This window comes from Antechinus flavipes, chromosome 1 (assembly GCF_016432865.1).
Source record: "Antechinus flavipes isolate AdamAnt ecotype Samford, QLD, Australia chromosome 1, AdamAnt_v2, whole genome shotgun sequence".
In the NCBI taxonomy this organism is placed as follows: Eukaryota; Metazoa; Chordata; class Mammalia; order Dasyuromorphia; family Dasyuridae; genus Antechinus; species Antechinus flavipes.
The window spans coordinates 700,157,612-700,183,035 of NC_067398.1; the positions used below are offsets into that span (position 1 = coordinate 700,157,612).

General features: G+C 44.1%; 1 long non-coding RNA gene across 1 annotated transcript in view; it reads left to right on the forward strand.

The window, feature by feature from the left end:
* Positions 1-23,729, forward strand: part of LOC127545513 (uncharacterized) — a 53,333-nt gene extending 29,604 nt beyond the window's left edge. Inside the window, exons 2-3 of the long non-coding RNA XR_007949676.1 lie at positions 18,629-18,844; positions 23,086-23,729. This is a non-coding gene — a long non-coding RNA (uncharacterized LOC127545513). The remainder of the gene's footprint in view (positions 1-18,628; positions 18,845-23,085) is intronic.
* Positions 23,730-25,424: the final 1,695 nt, after the last annotated feature.

Here is a 25,424-nt window from a genome sequence, read left to right on the forward strand (position 1 = left end):
TGGGGGGAGAGGAAGAGAGCTTGATGCACACCAGCCCATTTACATGCATTTGCTGATGAAATAATACTAGGGTTACTTAGCAACCCCTATCTTTACCTGAGGAGAGAATGCCTGGAAAGCTGGCACTGCCTCAGTGTTTATGTCTGTGTGTGAATGAATGTATTGAAAGTGTGTGTGTGTGTATGTGTGTGTATGTCAAGGTAGATGTGTGTATCTGCCTGGATGTGTCTTGTATTAGTATATGTAGCATATATATGTATAAATTTTGCCATTGTCTGTGGGGGGTATCTAGGGAAAAGTGAAGCTATTACCATTAGCTGAGAGTCAAGACACCCAACTAGATACACCCAGCGCGATTCAGAAACACCCATCCTTGGTAGCTACAACAAACAGTTGGAAAAGCATACCCAAACACACACACACACACACACACACACACACACACACACACACACAACCTTGACACACAGCCTTGGGAAAAATGTATTTGCAAGGGAAAAGAGAGAGATGAGCACACACACACACACACACCCTGACACGAAGCCTTGAGCAGTATGTATTTGCCAGAGGAGACAGGAGAAAAAGCACGAACTTACACTCACGGACAGGTTCACTCCCTGACAGATACACCCCACCCTGACGCATCGCCACACGTACCCTTGGGGAGGATGGGCGTGTAAAGGGAAACAGGGAGGGGGAAGCAAGCCGTGGCCTCCCGCGGGCTGGCAGGAGGGCAGGGCGCCGACGCCCAGGTTTCCCCTCTCCCGAAAACCCGGGCACACGCGTGCACGCGCATGCAGTCAAGGTGCCATTAAAGTTAATTGTTTTTACGGCCGCTTTAACAGGGTCTTGTAAACCTTTTTATGGCGCAGCCCGAGAACAGCGCGCTGCCTCCCGCCTCAGTAGCGCGGGCGGTGCAGGCCGGGTGCTGTCTCCTCGAACTGGGCCCGGCGGGGACCGGGTCCTTTCCCCTCCATTACGATCCGCCGGGAGATGCAGACCTCCCCCCAATCCGGAGGGTAGGGGGCGGCGGACAGTCACGTGCTCCCTGATCGGCTGCCCAAGGGCAGGCTCTGCTCTCCAGAAGCTCGGCGGGGCCTAGCTCCGGGGAGTGGCCAGAACGCGGGGCGCCGGGGCGCGGATTCGGCTGGGACCCGCGTTCCAACTCTCCGGGACGCTTAGCAGCAGCGAGCGTCCCGACTCAGTCGGCGCTTTGCTATGGTTTAGCTCTGGGCCACAGGTTAGGAACCTGGGAGTCAGTCTCGGAATGATGGCCGAAACCTGCAAGATTACGAATCTTGAAAATGGGACTAAGACAATTTCCAGCCCCACCTCCGGACTAGAGACCCAAACGTCGAGCCCTTTGGGCACCTTATCAAGGGGCTATGCAAATGCCTGCCGGAGCTCATTCTTAATTCCCGGGGAGTCTACCTCTTTCAATACATTTAAGGATTCCACCCCGCGATCCCCCTCACCCCCCGGAGCTCTGACCGTTCAGCCATTTATGAAGCCATCTCCTATCTCTCGTTTTATTTGACCTTCCCAAACTCCAGTTCCCAAACCAACCGACTAACACATTTAGCAAGGGTCCGGATTTTCAACCGCTTCCTCCCTCCTTCCCCGCCCCATTTTATAAATGAAGAAATGGACTTGCAGAGACTGTATGAATTCGTGTGGGGAACCCCGGGATGGGGAACTCCCTCTATTAGGGCAAACTGGCGCCTTCTCTGCAATTTCAGTCTTCTTACCGAGAGATCTCGTGACCTCCCTAGGGTCACACGGCCACCAAGCGTCTGGGACAAAACTCGTACTCGGTTTTCGTCTGACTCTGAGACCAGTTCTGAAAACATTAAGAGAAGCTGTCCCTAGTTAGTGGCTGAAGCAGGATAAGAATCTCGGGACTTCCTATTCCCCTTTACACAGAATAGCAGCAATCGACTCCTAGAGACACTTTGTCGCTTGAAAAGAGAACAGGATTTCATTGTCAGAGGCGGGTCTCCCGAGTCCAGTTTAGGGGGCCTGGAGACTGAGAGCAAGCCATTTTATGTCTCTGTGTCTCAATTTCCTTATCTGTGAAATGGGAGGAATGACTACCCTTACGGCAAGGTTTTGTTTTTCTATTCCCAGAGCCTTCCCGAATACCAGGCGCAGAAGAGACGTTCACTAAATGCTTGGGGATTGATTGTGACCCGGAGCGAGCAATTTAATCTTTAAACTTCAATTTTCTGGGGGGAAAAACGGGGACACTATCTACTTTGCAAACCTAGGTCTTTAGAAGCGTAGATAGAAAGAGGTGCTTGTGGGCCGCTTAGTCCAATCCCCTTACTTTACAGCTGAGGAAACTGAGGCCCATAGAGATTCACCGGAGTAGTAGTAAAATCGAAGAGGAGAAATTTGAACAGACACACTGTGACTCAGTTGCTCCTGGATCCCTGGGCGCACTGACCCTGAGGAGAGGTTCAGGCTGTGAGAGGCGAGGAGGGAGCGTGGGGGAAGGGAGGGGTGGCACTCAGGGTTGATGGATGCCCGGCGAGCGTGCGTGTGTGTACATAAGTGCGCGGGGCTGTTTATATTTATTTCTGCCGGCTCTTTGATCTCGCTTTCCCCTGCGCAAAAGCGTAATCCTCCTGCGGTGACCCGAGCCGAGCAGCAGATGTAGCTTGGGGGAGTTAGAGCGGGCCCGAGGTTAATGGCCCAGCCTAGTTTAAAAGCGTCAGGGGGATTAGGCACTGATTAAAAGGGCCGTATTTAACATCGCCGCCCCGGAGTCGAGGCTGCTGGGGGGGATTGGCTTGGACGCGGGTACCCCCGGGAAGGAAAGGAGAGGGGCGGGCAGCTCCGGCTCCCTCTGCCTTTTCCTCTCCGTGGTTCTGGAAAAGGGGGACGAAGATGTCAAGTGGCGATCAGCGAGGCTTGGCGGAGTGTAGGGGGAGCGGGGCCGCTCCCGCATCCGGGAGCTAGTTTGGGGATGCAGTGAAAACCAGCCCGGAACGTTAATCAGTCATTTCGCGAAGAACTCCCTTTGATTACAGGAAAGAAATCGAATTAATGTCTATTTCTGGGCTGCAGGAAGCGACGTGGAGAACGCCAGGGTGGCGTAGAGAAAGCAGGGTCTTCGAGCTAGAGGGAGCTGTGTTCGAATCTCTCACCTGGCACTTTCTACATTGGGATGTCACCTTTCATTGTCTTCTGTAAAATGAAAGGGACGAGTGGACCCATAGGACCTCCGAAATGAAGCGAGGCTTGTGTGGAAGCTTCTGGGGGACAGGGACTGACTTATTTTTGTCTTTAGGGTACCCATAATAAACCTTCCTTCCTTCCTTCCTTCCTTCCTTCCTTTCTTCTTCCTTCCCTCCTTCTTTCCTCCCTTCCTCCCTCTCTTTTCTTTCTTTCTTTCTTTCTTTCTTTCTTTCTTTCTTTCTTTCTTTCTTTCTTTCTTTCTTTCTTTCTTTCCTTTCTTTCTTTCTCTCTCTCTCTCTCTCTCTCTCTCTCTCTCTCTCTCTTCTCTCTCTCTTCTCTCTCTCTCTCTCAGGAGAACAGTCATTCAAGTGTCTCAGGAGACTGTAGGTTAACTACGGGTTCTCAAATCTCAGAAATCGCCAGTTCTCGACACGTTTCTAACACTCTTTAAAGTTTGAAGTGAAAGGACTTCTCAAGCCTTCACATCTATCCAGACCTAGGTTCTTGAACTTAAAAAAAAAAAAAAAATCCTGTTTCAAAATAATTGATTTTCTTTGTAACATTAATGCGATGGGCTTCAGGTTGGAAATCTTTGTGAGTTCAAATCTGATCTCATCTAAATAGATTAGTAAAATGGTAAATATTATGTGGCCCTGGACTTCAGCCTGATTGCCTCAGTTTTCTCATCTATAAAATGAGCTGGAGAAGGGATGGCAAACCACTCCAGTGTCTCTGCCAAGAAAACTCCAATTGGGATCACAAAGAGTCAGACGCCACAACAACAGAGAGAGAGAAAAAAAAATTAAAAAACATGTTTCCTCTCAGCGGTTTTATAAAGGCTTCCTCAGACAATCATAGAAAGGGATCCGTGACACACAGAAAAGGCAAAGAACCTCAGTTTAAGACTGATTTGGCCATTTTACAGCAAAAGAAACTGAGCCCCAAAGCGGTTACTTATATATTTATGTAGTTCTTTCGTCTCCCCAGTTAAATTATAAGCTCTTTGAAGGCAGGGATTGTTTGTCTCGGGTTTCTCGGCGCCCAGCACAGTGCTTGGCACTTAATACTTGATATCTCGCTCAAATTAGAACTCCAGGATATTTAATGGGTATCTCACTAACACCACGTTTCCTTTAATGGTTCTGGGGCACTTGTTTGCCTTAGGTTCTGGCAGAATTTTGCTGTCCCCATTCGTTTTTCACGTGAGATTCGGGGATCGAGTGTAACCGAATTCTCCGAATCTATGAGCGGCTTTTAAAACTGGATCCTGGCCTGGCGAGACTGGAGCCAGGCTTCCTACCCCTATTCCACCCCACCCCACCCCACCCCCAGCACTATTGATTCGGAGCGCTCTGGGCTATGCACAACTCACAGGAAAACAAAACCAAATTTAACTTTGGCCAAAGTTCCTCCTTTGAAATTTGTCGGACAGCTGTGGGGAGCTTTCTGTGCTCTTTGCCAAAGCATTGCCAGGCGCCCGCTGGAAAGAGCTATAGGAAGTTATAGCTGGAAAGATAGACGTCTACTGTGCTGGAGATGAGATGGCCCTTAGAACAGAGTAACAGTGCTTCGGGTTCCTTAGGAGAAGTGTCAGAATTGGAAGAACAGGGGATGTCAGAAGTTGGAGGGGCCTTAAAACGGGGAATGTCAAAAGGTGGAGAAGCTTTAGAACAGGGGATGTCAGAGCTGGGAGTGGCCTTAGAACAGGGGAATGTCAGAGCTGGGAGGGAGCTTAGTGCATAAAATGTCAGAACTGGGAGTGACATTAGAACAGGGGATGTCAAAAATTGGAGGGGCCTTAAAATGGGATGCCAAGGATGGGAGGGAGTTTAGAACATAAAATATCAGAGCTGAGGGGATGCTAGAGCTGGGAGTGACCTTAGAGCAGGGCATGTCAGAGCTGGGAGGGAGCTTAGAACATAAAATGTCAGAAGAGGGGGCTTAGAACAGGAGATGTCAGAGCTGGGAGGCGCCTTAGAACAGAGGATGTCATAAGTAGGAGAGTGTCTCAGAATAGAGAATTTGTGCATGGGGATTCCGGGGCAGATTTGGGAACATAGAAAACCAGACTTTAGTATGTAAATAGAACTGAAAGGGGCTTTAGTAACCAAAATGTCACATCTGGGAATCTCTTGAAATCTCATTTTGAAAATGAGGGGGGGGGGGGAGGGGGGCGGCAATGAGGCCAGAGAGACTTTTCATCGAGGAAAAAGAAGGGAATTTGAAAGCAGAGGTTTGGATTCGAAGCCCAGACACGTCACACTTGAAAAAGTCAGGCAAATCCATGTCTTCTGGACCCTCAGTTTCCTCATCCGTAACATTATTTCTGAGCTCCCGGGGCGGGCCCTTGGTAAGGGTCCGAACAAAGTCCGGGTGACGTTCTATAGCTCGAGGTCTGTACGAAGGAGACGGGTCATTGCTTCCCCCCCCCCCCCCTTTCCTCACAGAACGCCCCCGCCTCTTTCCCCATCCTTGGCGTTTAGCCCAAATGTAACCGGGAGCCCTCAACTCCGCCGCCTTTACCCGCCTCCCCCAAACCAGGGGCAAGGACTGGCTTGTTAGGGGAGAAGTGGAAATGCAGTTCCCCAGTGGGAGAAAAGCATTAACGAAATTCCTTCGCGGGCTCGAAGCCTCCCATTGAAAGACGTTTGAAGAATTTTCTTCCCGGGAGGGAGCGACGGGAGCAGCCCGGAGCGCAGCCGCCCCGGCGCGGCCCAGACACGCCCTTTCCCGGGGACTACACACCTCGCTCCCTCCGCTTTCCTCAGACTCAGCGCCGGAGTCTCCCTCCGCCTTCCCCTCTCCGTGGAATTTCCCCCAGCGGCCTTTTCTGCTGCTTGCTCTCCCTCCCCCTTTCCAGGGAGGGAGGAAGGACACCTGGAGAATTCAAATCCATTTAGACAGTTAATCCAGGGTCACGTGAAAATCCCACCCGGAACATCCAAGAACTGAAGACTTGATCATTTTTATTTTAAATCGCAGGAGAAGAAATAAATAATTTAGATCATTACCTCAACTCCTGTCCCGTGTAAGTGGAGAGTTCTCAGCGGCGCGTGGCCGAAGGGGTTGGAACCCTGATGAAGCTCCCCGGAAATCAGAGCAGGCGAATCCCGGTTCTTGGGCCTGGCCTGGCTGCAGCTAGGGAGGAAGGTTATCTGGGCTAATTCGGGCATGATTCTTCCAAAAGCCCATAAGGCAGGAAACCTAAGGGTTTTGTCCTAGCTTGGCTGGAGTGACCATAATTCACCCTTTAGCCCTGAGGGTTGGGGTGAGGGGTTAATAAATAGAGTGAAGAAAGTGGGAAAAAACCCTGTTTTTTTTTTTAAATTAAAGCTTTTTTATTTTCAAAATATATACATGCATAATTTTCAACATTCATCCTTCCAAAATCTTGTATTCTATTTTTCCCCCTTTTCCCTTCTCCCCACCCCCTTCCCTAGACACCAAGTAATCCAATATATGTTAAATACTTGCAATTCTTCTATACGTATTTCCACAATTATCCTTGGCGAACAAGAAAAATCAGATCAAAAAGGAAAAAAAAAATGAGAAAGAAAACAAAATGTAAGCAAACTACAACAAAAAAATGAAAATACCATGTTGTGATACACACTCAGTTCCCACAATCCTCTCTCTGAATTTAGATGACTCTCTTCCTCACAAGAATCATTGGAACTGACCTGAATCATCTCATTGTTGAGAAGAACCACTTCCATCAGAATTGATTGTCATATAATCTTGCTGTTGCCATGTATAATGATCACCTGGTTCTGCTCATTTCACTCAGCATCAGTTCATGGAAGTCTCTCCAGGCCTCTCTGAAATCATCCTGCTCATCTCTTCTTATAGAACAATGGTATTCCATATTCAGCCATTCCCTAATTGATGGGCAGACACTCAGTTTGTAGTTTCTTGCCATTGCAAAAAGGGCTGCCACAAACATTTTTGCACATGTGAGTCCTTTTCCCTCCTTTTCCCTCCTTTATGATCTTTTGGGAATAAGAACCCTAGTTTTATTTTTTATTTTATTTTATTATCATCATTATTATTTTTTGCTGAGGCAATTGGGGTTAAGTGACTTGCCCAGAGTCACACAACTAGGTGTTCCGTGTCTGAGGACAGATTTGAACTCAGGTTCTCCTGACTTCAGGGCTGGTGCTCTAACCACTATGACACCTACCTGCCCCCAAGAACCCTAGTTTTAAAAGTTTCCAGGCCTGGGTTCAAATTCTGACTTTTACTTCTGTGTGACTTTGTGCAAATCTTTCACCTTTCCTGTGCCTCAATTTCCTCACCTGTAATGTGATAGGATTAGCCTAATCTCTCTTTATAAAAATTTTGTTACCTCCCCTCCCCCCTTCACCTTTCTCTCCCAATCTATTCCTTCCCACTTTGATCTTTGCCATTCTTAACATTCTGAAGAAAAGTTTTCAGAAGGTTTGGGAACACACATGAGTGGGTCCAGACTCAGGGGTCACTGGTTGGGGGGTCTAGAAGTTCATCATGCTTTTTACTAGAGGATTTCTTTGGGAGGGCAAGATAAAACTCCCTAATGAGCTAGCCCAGCCAGAAGGGAAGGGACTTATATCCAGGTTCACACAACCAGTGAATGGATGGCAGATATGATTTCAAATCCTCTGCTATTTTTTTTTTCTTTTCCATGAGGAACAGCTAGAATAGTCCAGTATTCTCTGGAGCATTCAGGCTGAGGGACCTAACTCATGTCTAACAAAGAGACTGAATCTTTGGAATTTCTATCTATCTTCTGCAAGCCAGGGATAAGGACTGGCTTTTTTAGAGAAGAAATGAGAGAGAAGCTCCCCAGCAGGATAGAAGCATTTAAAATATTCCTTTTGAATCCTGAAAACCCATCTCTAATGAGGGCTCTGTGCTCAGCCCCCCAATCCAGAGGTGGCAGATTGCAGGACAGTCATTGGGTGGAGCTGTCCCCAGCTCACTCACGAGTCATTCTTCAGAGCTATAAAAGGAGTGACTTTGCACCCTTGTTTCTACTGCAAACAGTCACACTGGGAAGCTTTTACATTCAGATTTTCAGAAAACAATCGTAAATGAGTTTGTTTTTTTCCTCTGACACTTTGGGCCCTTCCCTCTAGGAAAATGCACATGGAAACCCATATCTCTCTATTTGGTGGGTGGCTAAAGGCCCTGGAGCAGGCAGATTTGGGAAGGGGGTAGGAGTCTGAGAAAGGAAGGAAAGTAAGAGGTGGGGGTGGAGAAAAAGAGAAAGAAGAAAGAGGGAGGAGGTGGGAGACGGAAAAAGAAGAGAAAAATAGATATAGAGATTATGGGGAATTTAAGGCTGGGAGAAAGAGGAGTTGTCTGGATAGAGGGGAGATGAAAGCTGGGAAATAATGTGGACTACCATGTGTGAGAGGGGGAGAAGCAGAAAGAGGGAAGAAAAAGATTGGGAGAAGATCCAGAGGAAGAGAATATAGAGAGGCCAGAGGAAGCAAGAGATGAGGAGGGAGTAAAGAAAGAAGGGAGATCAGGAGGAAACGACAGGAAAGAAGGGGAAACAGCAGGGGTAGGCCGGGAGATAGAAAGATTCTCAGGGAGAGAGGCAGAGGCAGACAGAGATATTTGGGGAGATAGGGAGAGAGAAAGGAGAAGGAGGCAGTGGGGTAGGCTGGGGTGTGTAGGAGGGAACTGGGGCTGGGGGAGAGGCCTAGAGAAAGGGGAAGGGAAAGGGGGAGATGGGGGAAGAGGCCTGGAAGGGGGGGAGGAGGCGCGTCTGTCCCTATGAAGTGTTGGGAAGGCAAAACCAGGATCCATAACTTGGAAATTATAAAAGGAAGTAAATCCATCAAAGTGAATTCATTTGGGAATACAATTAGGAGAGGGGCTGAACGAACAAAAGGAGCCCACATTGGACCGGGCTTTGCCGCTGAGTGACAATGTGCAGGCTAGGAAGGGATGGAAGCCAGGGAAGGAGGGGGGAAGAGGGAGGAGGGATGGGGAAGGAAGGGGGAGATTTAAAAAAAAAAAAAAGTTGAGCAAGGACAGGGGAAAAAAAAAAAACAGCAAATGGGATTTGTAAGAGATTCTGGACAGGAAACCAAATTGATGTACATTCATTCTGGCTTCTGGGAATTTGGAAGGCTTTTCATTTTATTTTTCAGCAAAGGAGCTTTTGTCATTAAACCCGTGAGTCTTAGGAGCAAATATCTCTGTTCCCATGCCTGAGAAGGTGTGTGTCCATGGATATGTATTTGTGTGTGTCTGTGTACATCCTAGGAGAGTAGGCAGTCAGAATTGGGTCTTTACAGGTCTTTTGGCTTACTGCCTTCTTTTCACAGAGAAGGAAACTGAGGTCCTCAGACCCTCTCCTAATTGTATTTCCACATGGATTCCCTTTGATGAATTGATTTCCTTTTCTAACATGTAAGTGATGGGTCTTGGTTTTTCCTTCCCTACATTTGATGGGGACAGATGCATCTTCTCTCCCCACCCCCCTCCAGTAGATAGTACCACAAGGACTGTAGGAGTCATCCAGTCATTACTGACATTTTACAAAAAAAAGGAAACTGAGTCTTTGTAGGTGAAGTGGCATTCAGGCTTGGAATTCATGTTCTCTGCCCACAGTTCTTAAGGAAAAAAAAAGTCTACCTTCTTTATTTCTCCACCTTCATTTTGATTCAATTCAGCAGAGGGGAATTGAGTCCTGCCTGGTTCAAAGCATGGTGCTGGACCCTTGGATTACAACAGTACAAACAAGAGTACCTGCCCTCAAGAAGGGTATGTTTCATAAAGATTAAATACATTAAATTAAAAAAAAATAAAAAATATGAGCTTATTTGTGACATTATTGACATGGGGGAGTTCCCAGTGAGTAAATTCCCTCCACTATTGTAGATCAGCACTAAATCTACTTTTAGAGTTAGTGCTGATCTACAATAGTGGAGGGAATTTAAATACATTAAATGAAAAAAAATAAAAAATATGAGCTTATTTGTGACATTATTGACATGGGGGAGTTCCCAGTGAGTAAATTCCCTCCACTATTGTAGATCAGCACTAAATCTACTTTTAGAGTTAGAGAATAAATAACTTTCCCAGGGACACCCAGCCAGTATGTAACCAAGGCAGGTTTTTTTGAGTTCCTAGCTACCTTGATATTCAGATCTTCTAAGTTTCCCTGCCTCCAGCAGTTAGCACAGAGCCTGGCACTTAGCGGGGACTAAAATGCTAATTGACTGACTACCTGATTCATGCACTGATAAGTATGTCTGCAAGATATGCCGCTGGATTTGGAAGAGGAAGAGCTCACTACCAACAGCTGGGAGGATAGGAGGAGCAGGAAAGGCCTTAGCATAGGGGGCTTCCCCTGTGGAGGGCTTTGAAAGAAGCAATTCCATTATTTCAAGGGGAATTGTACCCACTGGAGCCTTAGTGAGGATCCAGACCCTCAGCACAGCATCCCAGAAAGCCATTCCCGTTGCTGGGTTCTTTGTGGGAAAGCTGAGACCCAGGATCTCTTTTGTCAGAAATGTCCCAGACTGTGGCTCTGGATGAGTCATTTAAGCTCTGTGTATACCAGATGGCCCTTTTAAGCCTCCAAGTCACAGAGCAGATATCGAGAAATCTTTATCAATGGAGTTTCCTCCACTGATGTCAATACCTAAGAACTTTGATCCATAAGGAAAAAAAAAAAACAAAAAACAAACAAAAAAATGATTAAGACTGGGAGTGTTAGGGGACTGCACACTCCTTGAGGACAGGGCCAAATTCAATCTTGTCTTTATCTCTCTCTCCCATAGTAGGCCTTTGCACATAATAATAATAAATGTTGAGTTGTTGAATTGATTTGAATACCACCCACAAATCCTAGCGCACAGAAACACATTTACAGAAAGGTGTGTACATATTGGGATGCACATAGTGTTAATGCACAACTTGGAGGCATGGACAAACACATATACACCCACTGGTGACATACCCAGGCTCTCCCCTTGGGGCACCAGTCGAACTGACCCTCCCAGTACGGATATGACCCTGCAGGCAGATTGACTGTCAATCTGAGCACAGGGGAGGGACCATCTTGCAGGCTGTGATTGGGATTGAAATGATATTTTGAGTACCAAAGACACGTGCCCCTCTTCCCCCCCCCCCCAGCTCCAGATTCCTTAATCCTCTTCCTCTAGAAAAAGCATTCTCCTGCTTCTGCTTGTGACCACCTTTTACACCCCCAGAGATGGCCCAGGGCTCTATGGGACTACTGGAGCATCTGTCCAACGACAGTGCCAGCCCGTTTGACATCATCCCTCTTCCACAGTGGAAGTTAGCCCATCAAAATCCAGGCTCTAGTTCTTGCTGGACAGGAAACATTAGTGTGGGAGGGAAATGGGGAACTCCCTAAGTCTCTTGGAGGAGGGGGCTGGTTTTCTCAGCTCTCTTGGAGACTAGAGAGAAATGACAGGTGACCCAGAGGCTTCTCCCCAAAGCAGATGGTTTAGCTTAGTGAACATCAGCTTCACTATCAACACCCCCACCAGGCCCCCCATCAGCACTAACATCACCATCACCTTTGAAAGGAGAGACAGAGACAGAGTCAGACATGCAGACACACTCACAAAGCCAGAGGTAATCACAAAGACAGTGAACTTGTTTCTTTGAAAATACTTTGATGGCTATATTTTATATTATTGATTTCCTTTGTAATCCTACGTATTTTATTTTTTCATTTAAAAACATTATTCTGAGAAGGGGACCCTATGCTTTACCAGATTGTCCAAAAGTCCGGTTCACACAAAATTATCTGAGAAAGAAGAAAAATGACAAAAAGAAGGAAAATGTAGAGGAGGAGAAAGAAAACACACACAGACAGAAACAGAGACAGAGAAAGACAGAGACAAAGAGAAAGAGAGAGAGGAAGAGAGACGGGGGAAGGGAGACAGAGAGAAGAGAGAGAGGATGAGAGACAGATAAAGTGATATATAGAAAAAAAGGGACACATACACCCAACGAAAAACAGAGATAGTGTTAAAAGGGAAAGGAATAAGCATTTGTTAAATGCCTTTGTCTCAGTCTTATACAACAAAACCAAATATCATCTTTTTTGATCCTCACAAAAGATCTTTGGGGATCTTTATCTCGATTTTATAGAAAGAGGAAACTGAGGCAAACAGATAAGGTGACTTGCCCAAGATCATCCTACTAAGTGTCTGAAGTGAAATAAGCTCCAATCACTCTGGTTCCTGTCCTGGATGCACTGAGACATGTGATTGCTTCAAAGAGAGAGACAGTCAAAGACAGAGAGACTTGTGGGAAGGGGAAGCCAGGAAGAGCCAAAGGCAGAGACAGAAGCTTGAAAGAATGGAAAAGGTACTAAGCCTTCTCCTGGAGACCATTGTCTCCCCAGGGGTCCAAAATGAGCAGAGTTTGTTAGATTTGGAGGAGGTGGAAGATGAGAGGCAGATGTGGAGAATCCCTGCAAAGTGAGGTTGTAGTTAAGGTGTTTGTGTTCAGGGCTTCAGGTACCTTCCTTTCCCCAAAGTCTTGCAAGGTTGACAGGCCAAACTGGAATCAACTATACAACAGTATAGTTTATATTATACTGAGGAGTAGAAATAAAACTACTGCATTAGAACCAGATGCAGGGTGAAGGCAGAGGGGAGATGGTGGAGACCAGATGGTTTTCCCAGTCAAGTCATGAGCTGGTAAGCAGCGGGGGATTCTGGGCTTGGGGCAGACCATAATTCAGTCAGGGACTTAGCTCTTTCCAGGAACAATTCTGGTCAATGTGGAAAAACTATTCTTTGGTCAGCAATGATGGGCCTGGAGTCAAAAAGACTCATCTTCTTGAGTTCAAATTCAGCCTGACACTTATTAACTGGATGAACCTTGGCAAATTGCTTAACATTGTTTACCTCAGTTTCTCATCTGTTAAATGAGTTGGAGAAGGAAATGGCAATCCTCTCTACTATCTTTGCTAGAAATCCCCAAAGGGGATCAAGAAGAGTTGGATACAACTGAAAAAAAAAACTTAAAAATTAACAGGTGGAAGTCACTTCCCCTTTCCTAAGCACTTCTGACATCAGCTGGGACAATAGTACAGGCACAGAGAGTGCATAGGCTCTTCTGTTACTGAGGGATTGGGGAGAAGGGGGCAGGAAGAGAAACGGGGAGGTGAAGAATTATGAGTATGTGATGGAAAAAAAAATGAGAGAAAAAGGAAATTAGAGGGAAGAGAGGAAGGGGGAAGAGTGTCAGTTGGAGAAAGGGGAAAAAGAAGGAAGGAAAAAAACAATTTCTTGAAATGTGTAGCATCTTACACATCATCATCTCCTTTGAGCTTCAAAAGCTGTGAGGTAAAGGTTATGGTTATCCCATTTTTACAGAGAAGCAAACTGAGATTGAGAGAGTTGAAGTCATTAGCTTAAGGTTATATGTATCTGAGATAAGATCTGAAGATCTTCCTGATTCCAAGCACAGCTCTCTTAGAGGTTCCATATACTACCAAGTCTCTGTCGAGTTTTACCTTTTTATTCAATCAATTAAAATGCATTTATTAAATGCCTATTATTGGAACAGAAAACTGGACTCAGATGCAGAAAGACCCTGACCCCAGTTTCTCCTCTGACAAATAGTATCTGCATGAAGTCACTTAATATCTGACAAATCTAGAGTGTAGACAACTCTAAGATTCTAAGTTGCAGAGAAGGTGCTGACCTCATTAGTGGAGGAAGTTTCTTCTTCCAGGAGTTCACTTTGTGATTGAAATCATACTTCCAGACCTTATCCCCTATCCCTACCATGTGCCTGGAACTGTGTTTCATGACAAGGGTATAGAAATAAAGAATGAAACTGGGAGATTATTTTTACACCCCTCTCCCCCGAAATGTCCTCCAATTTAGCATCTTCCTTGTCTCATTTCTATGGTCAGCATTCTCTTTGAGGATCTCACATGAAATCGAGTTTAAATCTAGTCTCAGATACTTACTAGCTCAGTGACCCTGTGTAGGTCACTTAACCCAATTTGCCCAAGAGGATATCCTCCTAGTTGGCACCCTCCCTGTCTCCTTCCTCTCTTCTGTAAACATCCCAATAATAGGACTGCTTTGCTCAGAACTCAACTATGGCTCCCCATAGTCTCCTATCTCAACAAATCCTTAATCTTTCTCTATTGGATTTCCTGCTATTCCATTATATCACTCTATCATCTGGTTCAAATTAATTTTCCTTAGTTTCCCAAATATGTTTGTCAGAACATTGTCAAACAAAAAAGAAAAGAAGGGAAGGGAAGGGGAAGGAGGGAGGAAAGGGAAATAGCAAGTGGAATAAAATGAAAGCATTAGAAAATAAAATAGCTAAAGCAAGTGATACATTTAATTAAGAACTAATCACATTTATACAATATACAGCTAAGCAGAACAAGCCTTATTTTTTTCATGTTATGGATCAGGAAACTAAAGCTCAAAGAAGTAAATGATTTGCTTATGGTGGTCACTCAGATAGTATTAGGATCACATTTTGAACTCACTTTTTTCCTGTCTTTGAGTTCATCATTCTTTCTACTATATTAGTCCATCCTGCCTCTCCATATTTCACATTCTCTCTTCAGGATTATTTCTCTTTCCTTATCTATAAAATGGGTACAACACTACCTCCAAAGGTTATTGTGAGGACCAAATGAGATAGTTTGTAAAAAGTACTTAGCACAGTGATTAACATATAGTAGTTGCTATATAAATATTAATTCCCTTCCCTCCTCCATTTTTGTTGGGAAGTTAAAAAAAAAAGTGATAGGGAATGTGTGTAGGAGAACAGAGGGAGATGGTCTCTGAATTCCTGGGTGACCCTATTTCTAGTATTAAGCTTTTTTTTTTTTTCTATGAAAAACTGAGATTGGATCCAAGCTCCCTGAAAATTTAAAATGGACCTTATGTCTGTGTCTTACCCCCTCTCCCATCCAATCTCTATTCCCAAACAGCAGCAATTAGACAGACAGAGCAAGAGGAGGAACCCAGGGTAGAGAGTTGGAGACTGGGCAAGAGAGGGAAAGTGGGGGGGGGGAGAAAGTGCTTTTTCTTTTTCTTTCTTCCTTCTTTCTTTCTGATTCTTTCTCTCTTTCTCTTCCTTCCTTCTGATTCTTTCTCTCTTTCTCTTCCTTCCTTCCTTCCTTCCTTCCTTCCCTTCTTTCCCTCCCTCCCTTCCTTCCTTCCTTCCTTCTTCCTTCCTTCCTTCCTTCCTTCTTTCTTCCTTCCTTCCTTCCTTCCTTCTTTCCTTCCTTCCTTCCTTCCTTCCTCCCTCCCTCCCCCCTCCCTGCCTCCCTTCCTCTTTCTTCCTCCTCTCTCTCTCTCTCTCTCTCTCTCTCTTCTCTCTCTCTCTCCTCTCTCTCTCTCTCTCTCTCTCTCTCTCTCCATGTATCTATGAGTCTTCAGTTTTCTTCCGCTGTCTCCTGCCAAGTTCCAGGACAGACATGACTGGCTGCAACTCTAACAACTCTGGGATGGCCTGGGAGATTATTTTTACACTAAAAGAAAAAAAAAAAAGCGCCATGGCTGGGAACGTGCTCAGGACCCAGCTAGTGTGCTTTGGGGCCTGGCCCAGCTATGCACAGGCCCCTCCTGGGGAGCATTCCTCACCTCCCCCCTCCGCCCCTCTCCCTGGGCAGGCTGCTGGGCCAGCGGCCCACCATCACCTAAAGGTAGGACCACGCCCTCCCAGCTGGCCCCTCAGCCTTGGTCCCCTCTGAAAGTGATCTGGGGATCAGAGTTTTGATGCAATCTGTGTCTCTGTCCAACTAGCTTCTTTGGCCCAGGCTTGGAAATGTGGTGGTCACAGTTGACATCAATCATGTCTCCGTCTGGGGGGGTGGGGTGGTTGGGGGATGAGGATAGGATATCAGAGAGGTGACCAAGCATACGCCACATGATTCAAATCATCTCAGCATTGATTAATTGGGTTCATTCTGAGTTTCTGAATCATCACAACTGTTGTTCCCCTCCACCTAACATCAACAGGCCTTTAAAGGGAAAGTATCCATTTACCCCCATGCATGTGATACATTAGAGGCCATCAACTCCGATTAGACGTTAAATGCTGGATGAGTTTTAGGCAAACTCGATTTGCTCAAGATACTTTTCAAAGGTTCGGCAATGATTAGACAATCCCCCCTCCGCTCCTTCCCCTTTCTCCGGCAGCTTTTCCCCAAACGTGTTTTGGCTCCAACCCCTGACATATGGGAAGGAGTGTGTGCCCTAACAGAGGGTGTCTTGAATTGGAGAAGGGGCCCTCTGGGCTACTTAAAAGAGAGACACTTTCTTTAAAAAGAAGAAAAAAATCTAAGCCAGAAAACGACCCCAGATGCCAAACTTACCTTCTAGAAGCGAAATATCAAGAGCCATCTTCTGCCTCCAGTTGGAGAAATATCTCTGTCTTGTGTCTTAGAATAAACCTGCAAATTCCTTCCCCCTTTGTACCCCTTAAAGAAATAAGAAGTCCGATTCATTTTTTTTTACCACCGATTGCTGGGTTTAATGGAAAAATATGCATTCACAATTCTTGCTATGGATATATCACTCAGGTCTTACTGCTTGGGACAAAGGCATGGAAGTGTGGGAGGGGTTGAGAAGAGAAAAAAGGAACAGAGAACTGTTTCCCTCTCTTTGGATTCATGGGTAATAAAGAAGATGATTTCTTAGAATGTTTTTCCGTACTATGCCCCAAAGGCTACCAAACTGTTCATATCCTTTGACCCAGCAGTACCATTACTGGATCTGTATCCAAGGAAATCATAAAGCGGGGAAAGGGACCCACATGTGCAAAGATGTTTGTAGCAGCTCTTTTTGTGGTGGCAAAAAATTGGTAAAAGAGTAGATGCAGATTGGCTAAGATGACAGGAAATAATAATGATAAAATATTGGGGGGGATGTGAGAAACTGGGACACTAATGCATTGTTGGTGGACTTGTGAAATGTAACCATTCTGGAGAGCAATTTGGAGCTATGCCCAAAGGGCTATCAAACTGTGCATAACCTTTGGCCCAGAGGTGCCATTACTGGGTTTGTATCCCAAGTAAATCATAGAGGAGGGAAAAGGACCCATATATGCAAAAATGTTTGTAGCAGCTCTTCTTGTAGTAGGAAAGAACTGGAAAATAAATAGATGCCCATCAATTGGGGAATGGCTGAATAAGTTGTGGAATATAAAGATAATGGAATATTATTATTCTATTAAAAAATGATAAACAAACTGATTTTTAGAAAAGCCTGGAAAGATTTATGGGAACTGATACTGAGTGAAGCAAACAGAAATAGGGATACAATGTACACAGTAACTATAAAAATGTGTGATGATCACTATGAAAGGCTTGGTTCTTCTCAGTGGTTCAGTGATTCAAACAATCCCAATAGACTTTTTTTTTTTTTAATAGCCTTTTATTTACAGGTTATATGTATGGGTAACTTTACAGCATTGACAATCCCAAAAGACTTTGGACAGAAAATGTCTTCTGAATCCAGAAATAGAATGAAGGAGACTGAATGTAAATCAACACATGCTATGTTTACTTTTTTTTTTTTTTTTTTTTTTTACTTTTTAATCTCCCATGGTTTTCCCCTTTTGCTCTGATTTGTCTCATCCAACATGATACAAGCAATGTGTGTTAAAAGTAAAGTTTTAAAAAAAGAAAAAAAATATTTTTCTATTTTTTCTAGATAACAGTGTTAAGGGGATAGTGTGATGATAAGGATCATTCAATCATTCCTATTTTGACTTTCACCCTTCTACTATTTGTTACTCAGAAAAGTTTTCCCAATATAAATACTCGTCTTTCCCTTTGGTAAATAGTTTCCAAGGACTTGGAAGTTCCTTTGTCTTTTTGCTAAGTTCAAGTCCCTAATCAGATATAGGTCTTTTGGCAAAACCTCAGAGTTAGATTTATCCTCTTCACCAGGGATGTTGGTTCCTCAGTTGCTTCTCCCCAAAAATATTTTTAAGAAGTACAGCTCTGCCTAGTAATTGAAAGTAGATATGGTAATTAGTTAAATTACTCAGATTTGTAGAGTTTGAAATTGGTTTGGAAGTCATTGTTTAGGCAAAGTAAATTTTTAAAACAAAGAAAGGTAAACACTTTCTCTCTACCCCCATGTGGAGAAAAAAAGCTCTTGGAGAGAGAGAGAGAGAGAGAGAGAGAGAGAGAGAGAGAGAGAGAGAGAGTGTGTGTGTGTGTGTGTGTGTGTGTATGTATGTGAATTTCAACAGACAGCTTCCATACCACCACAGATTGACTTCATTGACCCAAACAGACAATCCCAGAGTTCAAAATTCTCTTTGTGTAATTGCTCCTCACTAAGCTTTTTATATCCTGACTTTATCTAGTTTTTTAAAGCTTCTCATTTTCCAACTTCATGAGTCCTCTACTCATTATCAACTTCTGTCCTAGATTCATTTAACTGTAGGAGATATTTCATCCATCTTCTTTTAGAGAAGAAAAAAAAAATACTCTCCAGACAGACCCAGAGATGATAATTATTGGAGAACACAGCTTCAAAGAATGAGACTTCTAGCAGCAAATAAGAGAGTTGGTCAGACCCTGGGAACCAATTGGAGCAAACTACCCATCAGTGTTGCTGACCCAAGGGGACTTGTGAGGGAACACTGAAGAGAAAAGGGAGTTCCATTTCTTGCCATACCTGGAATTGTGAGTTGCTTTTATTTTCCATATTAAATATCCTGTATGAATGCCTCTCTATCATTTTCCTTGACATTTTCTCAGGTTTATTGGGATAATTTTTTTTGTTTGTTTTTGTAGCAACTATTTTCACTTAGTGTAAAAACAATACAAAACAAAATAACTTTGCTGAGACCAAATGGAATCTATTCATTTATTTTAATGAAAATGCACATATGGAGCTTCATGAACTATAGTATTATAAGTGCAGCCTCACAGGGTCACCCCTAGAATCCAAGGTAGCAGTTAATCTCTGGTGAACAAATCCTTAAGCATCAGGTGGGTTGGAGGTGGGGGTGTAACCTGAGCTAGGAGGGTACAAAGTAATTCCTAGAACACAAAGTAGCAGTTACTCTCTAGGGACCAATCTTTAAGTGTCAGATGGGTTGGAGAAATAGTCCAGTGGGGATGTAAGGTAAATTAGGAGGAGACAAAGTAATTCCTAGAACACAAAGTAGCAATTACTCTAGTCACCAAATCCTTTAGTGTTAGGTGGGTTGGAGAAGTAGTCTAGAGAGGTTATAAGGTAAGCTAGGAGGATACAAAGTAATTCCTAGAACCCAAAGTAACAGTCACCCTCTGGGGACCAAATCCTTAAGTATCAGGTGGGTTGGAGAAATGGTCCAGTGGGGGTATAAGGTAAGCTAGGAGGATACAAAGTAATTCCTAGAATTCAAAGTAGCAGTTACTCTCTGGGGACCAAGTCTTTAAGTGTCAGGTGGGTTGGAGAAATAGTCCAATGGTGGTGCAAGGTAAGTAATTCACAATGCCTAGCACATAGTAGGCACTTTGCAAGTGCTTGTAAATTGTAATAGAGGTAGCTCTGATTTGGATGCAAAGATTTTGAGATACCCTGGGGCTGCTGTTAAAGAATTTGACAGAAAAGATCAGTCTCAGAATTTCAAGAAAGTAATACTTGGAGCCAGCCAGTCAGCCAGCTAGACAAAGAGACACACAGCAATGTACACCCCCACATCCCTCCCCTCCACACACATGGACATGAACACCTAGGGACAGACAGGTTGGGGAAAAAGTTAGTCCAAACTTAGGAGAAAATGTAAGGCCTTAAAAACAATTTCCAGTTCTTAGGATCCTGGCATTCCTTTCCTCCTCCCCACCCAGATCCCCTCCATTGTCACGAGCCTCCAAGTCACCAGCCGGGGGCAGAGGCCGGGGCGCCTCAAAGACATTTCTGGGCTATCACAAATTAGGCATCATGACCGCTGTGCAGGATTAAATCAGAGAGGAGATGATGGACTGGGAAAGAGGATCAAAGGCAGCCAGGCCCAGGATTAATTGGCAGAACTCCCAATGAAGCACACTCAGGCATGGATGCCTGGCAGTCGGAAAAAAAACAGTAAAGCATTCCGATCGGCAGATAGAGAAATATGGACTACGAGTCACCTCCTCCTCCTCCTCCTCCTCCTCCTCCTTCTCCTCCTTCTCCTCCTCTTCTTCCTCCTCTTCCTCCTCTTTTTCCTCTCTCTTCCCTATTCCCTCTCCTCTCTTTCCCTATTCTCTCTTTTCCTTTTTATTTACCCCAAATCATTAATTTATTAATTACTTTCCATTACTTATTCATTTATCATTTAAAAATATTAGGGTGGAGTGAAGGTACAAGTAAAAACAATCATCATAAGGAGAGGCTATCAGGTGGTGACTTTTAGCATAGGAAACTTCCAGGTGAGGGAATTCTACCAATGAAGGTTAGTACCCTCTTTTTAACTTACCATCTCACAGAATCACTCAGATCACTGAAAGTCTGAGCAACTCTCTCAAAATTACAGAGATACTGAAGCAATCTAAGGGGAATCTGAGCCTAGTTCTTTTTGGCTCAAAAGAATAATTTCACTTTCTCACAAGCTCCTCAGAAATCTACTCTAGTATTATCTCCATTTTACAGATGAGGAAACAGAATGAGAAGTAATATGAGTTGCTGTCAACTGAGAGCTTGAGGCAGTTTTCAAACTCAGGTCTCTTGATTAAAAATGTGACTCCTTAACCATTCTCATCATCTTGTCTTTCAAAGCATATCAGGAGTCTGTATTTATTAGTCAATCAATTAGAATTTAATATATTATTATCATATGCTATCATATTGGGTCATTTTTTTTTCAGTCATATCTGACTATGACCCCATTTTGGAAGGCTTTCTTGGCAAAGCTATTAGAGTAGTTTACCATTTCTTTCTCCAGCTCATTGTACAAACGAGGAAACTGAGGCAAACAGGATTAAGTGACCTGCACAGGGTCACAGAGCTGTAAATGTCTGAGATTAGATTTGAACTCAATAAGATGGGCCTTCCTAATTTCTGCTGAGGTACTCTATCCCCTGTGCCACCTAGCTTCTCATATATATTATTATATACTATTATATAGCATATTACTTTTTATATAACATATCATATTTCATTATATTAGTTAGATCACGTGAGTTTTAATTGCATTACAAGATGTAAAAATAATATATTACATTGTGTGGCATTCTTTTATAATGATTGCATTATATAATATCAATTACAGTACTATGTTCAAGGCATCATGTTAAATACTAGAAAAACCAAGTAAAAAACAAAAATGAATTATTTCTATATCTGTATCCTGTATCCTGTATCTATATCCGTATCTCTCCCACTTGACAGCAGAACCTAACATTGTATCTCACACATGTTAGGGGCTAAATAAATGTGTGGTGGATTTCCCTGAGCTTACAAAGCCCTTCATTATGTTATCTAGTATTATGATCCCCATTTTAAAACTGAGAAAACTAAACCTCAGAGAGATCAAATTATTTTCTTGAGGCAGCAAGAGTAGTAGATGTGAAACTCAAGCCCAAGGTTCTTTTGCATCAAGTGTGGCTTCCTATCTGCACTACCACCTTTAAGAGAATAGCATCAGTCCATATTTATCAATCAATCAATACACATTATATAATAATCATTACAAATAATGTCATATATTATATCATCTCATGTTAATATAGTTATGCTATTAAGACCCATCATATTGCTGAGCCCAAAATAATTTGTACTGTTCAGTGGAGTGGGTGATGTATGTGGACTCAGAGGAAGGAACTGAATTCAAATCTTGATTCTGCTGTTTTTCATTTCTGTTTATCAGGAACTCCATTTCCTTTTTTTATAAAATGAAGCAATTGGATTACTCCACCATTAAGGTCCCTTCCAGTTATTCACATAAGATCCTATGAAAGCTGTCTGCCTCCAGGGAGTTTATGTTCTAAGAGAATTTGTTAGGAGTGGAAAGCACAGGGAGTTGAGATTTAGGAGACTTTAGTTCTGGCTTAGGATTTGGTGTTCGTTACCTACGTGATTTTTTTCTCTCTGTAAAATTAGTATGACTGGATGGCCCTCTATTAGGTTAAAGAAATTCAACAACTTTTTTTTTTTTTTTTTTTTTTTTTAGACGAATGAAACGATTCCTGCCTTCAAAGAGTTTACTCTTTGCTATGGGAGGGTTGTTCTCTACACAGTTCCAATTAAAGCAAACACAAGGTTATATATAAAGAAATTCTGGGGCAGCTAGATGGCACAGTAGATAGAGCACCAGTCCTGAAGTCAGGAGAACCTGAGTTCAAGTCTGGAATCAGATACTTAACATGTCCTGGGAAAGTCATTTAACCCCAATTGTCTCAGCAAAAAAAAAAAAAAAAAAAAAAAAAAAAAAAGAAAGAAAGAAAGAAATTTCAAGAGGGGGAGTCTATATCTGGAGGACCCTAGGGAAGTCACTTAACCCCAATTGCCTCAGAAAAAAAAAAAAATCAAGAGGGAGAGTCAACATCCAGAGGATGTGGCTCCCAAGCTAGGTTTTGATGAAATCTAGGGATTTCACTAGGCAGAGATGAGGAAAGAGTACAGTCCGGAAACCTGGAGGACTTCATAAGCAAAAGCTTGGAGGTGGGAGATGGACTGCTGGAGAACAGCTGAGCTGCTGTGGGTTCTATCCCCTCGAGTTCCCCTTTTCTCTGGCTTCCTCTCCACCCATTCTCCTCCCTCCCCCAGCCTTAGTCCTTAGCTCAGCAGGAACTTGGGGCTTTGGAGACATTCGGCCCCAGTCCCAAGCAGCGGGGGGCCGGGCTGCCTCCGTGGGCTCGGTGCTCTCAACATTCCTCCGGGTAATGACACCCATGGCTGGATGATCTGCTTAAAGAGCATTTGATCCCCCGAGCTTACTCTGCCACCTCTGACTTTCCAGCTCTCTCGGGCTCCCGAAGCAGCTGAAGGCGGGAAGGAATGTGCTGAATTAGTCCTGGACTTGAACGCCTAAGTCTCTCCTGGGTAACTACTCCCTCTGCGTCTGACAGGGCCGGCCATCCTGGCCCAGAATCCCAGGCGTGCCCCCTCCTAATCCACAGCCTCTTTTCCCCCTTTTCTTTCAACAAATTGGAGGTAACCGGATGCTAGGGAGGTGGGCGCTGGTGCCTCCGATTCCTTTCTTATTCGGGGAGCTAACTATCCCAAGAATGTACAGAATCAGTTTGGAAATAGCTGAGAAGGCAGCCCTGGCTTCTGGGGGGCGCGCGCGTGTGTGTGTGTGTGTGTGTGTGTGTGAAGAGTTGCTTTTCATTCTCTCCCTCTCAGAGCCTGACTTCCTTTGTCTCCTTTCAAATCCCTCTTCGTGATCCTGGAGGCTTCCTTATTTAAAAAAAAAAAAAAAAAAACACATACATACACAAATATATGATTGTATTTTGCCTAAGGTACCGCAAGCCCCTTAAGAATGGATCAGGTGTAATTAATAACAGAAAATAATGTTTCCCCCTCCTTCTCTCGACCTTTCACCCTCATATAAGTGTCGTAAGTTTTATGATGGCTAAAAACAAAGTAAGTGTGTGTGTGTGTGTGTGTGTGTGTGTGTGTGTGTGTGTGTGTGTGTGTGTGCTCAGATATGTGCATCCAAGTCCCGTGCGTCTGTCTGGTGAACGCTCACCTAACCAGGACTGGAATTGGTTCGGGCTTTATTTATCTTCAGTTCTTTCTATGTAGGCTGGCCTCCAGCTGAACTCAATCACTGCATGAAAACTGATCTTACCCCTTGGAGTGAGGGGTCCCGTCTTTGAGATCTCAATGCACCTAGATCTATTTACACACACACACACACACACAAACAGTCAGGCCAGGAGCAAGACAGACGGCACTGGGCGGCCTTTCGGTCTGTCCCCGGCTCCCTAATACATTTCAAAGACCACTGGAGGCCTACGTGTATCAATATTTATTTGTTTCCCCAGTGGCTAGCAGGAAACGAAGTGCATTTGAGCCCCCCAATACCAGGCGCCCACGAGGTTATGTTGCAGTAAATCCTTGGGCGTACAAGGGTCTCATTATAGAAAATGCTCTCTTAAGCAATTGCAGACCTTTTCGCTCCCCACCAGTGGGGTATTATCATTCCCATTCATCTAGGACAGAATGAAAGAAATGCACGTGGGGGGAGGGATTTCAAGGAAGGTGGAGATGGGGGGGTGGGCTCGGATCAGAACCCTCATCGGAGTGCGTTGTCAGCAGCTTGAAATGAAGGGCCCTTAGCCAATACTGTTTATCTTAATGGTTCCACAAATATGCTCATTTTAAGTAATATTATCTTGCTGTAAAGGTCATTGGGTTGGACTGATGTATGGGACTTCACTCCTGATTCATTATGTTTGATCTACGGCCCTCTCGGAGTCAACGGCACCAACCTTTGGGTTAATGGAAGCCACACCAGCTCCTAATCTGGTAGCTTTGAATTTTTCTGTTTGGGTTGGATGGGGAGGTTGGGGCAGGGTGGACTTGTCTGTTCTTTTAGGGTCAGAGACGTTCCTTTTGATCATCATCTGAATGGGATGTGACCCCCAGGTCATGCATGATTCTTGGCTCTACCAGGAAAGTAGCAGTAGGATCCAGAACTCTTCCCCACTCCTCAGGGGAGACCTGCAAGCTTTGTTAGCCACTTCTATCCCCACCTACTTCTTTTACTCAAATATTATAGCGGCTCCCCCTCCACCACCAACTAGATCTCATGGATGGGAACGTTTCTTCCAGTGTTGCATATTGTAACCATTTCATGCCCACCTATCATGAATACCCAAGGAATAGTCCAAGGCATAAATAGTCTGGTCCTTTCTATTCTGACTTTCCCTTGGGACTTGGAGAACACTTGGGGAGTATATATTAAACCGTTTGAAAATTTGATATGAGGGGCAGCTAGGTGGTGCAATGGGTAGAGCACCAGCCCTGAAATCAAGAGGACCTGAGTTCAAATTTGGTCTTAGACACCTAGCACTTCCTCGCTGTGTAACCCTGGGAAATCACTTAACCCCAATTGCCTTGGAAAAAAAAAGACAAAAAAAAAAAAAAAGAAAAAAAGAAAGAAAATTTGATATAAGAGTTTCACTAGAATGCAAAATCTTTGAGAAAGGGGACTCTCATTTTTGCCTCATTATATTCTTGGACATAGAAGGGCCTTGAATAAAATGTTTGTTGATTGAAAAGGATCCCAAACTATATGCCTTTTGAAGGCAGGGACTGTATCAAATTTTCTTTGTAAGATAATGTCAT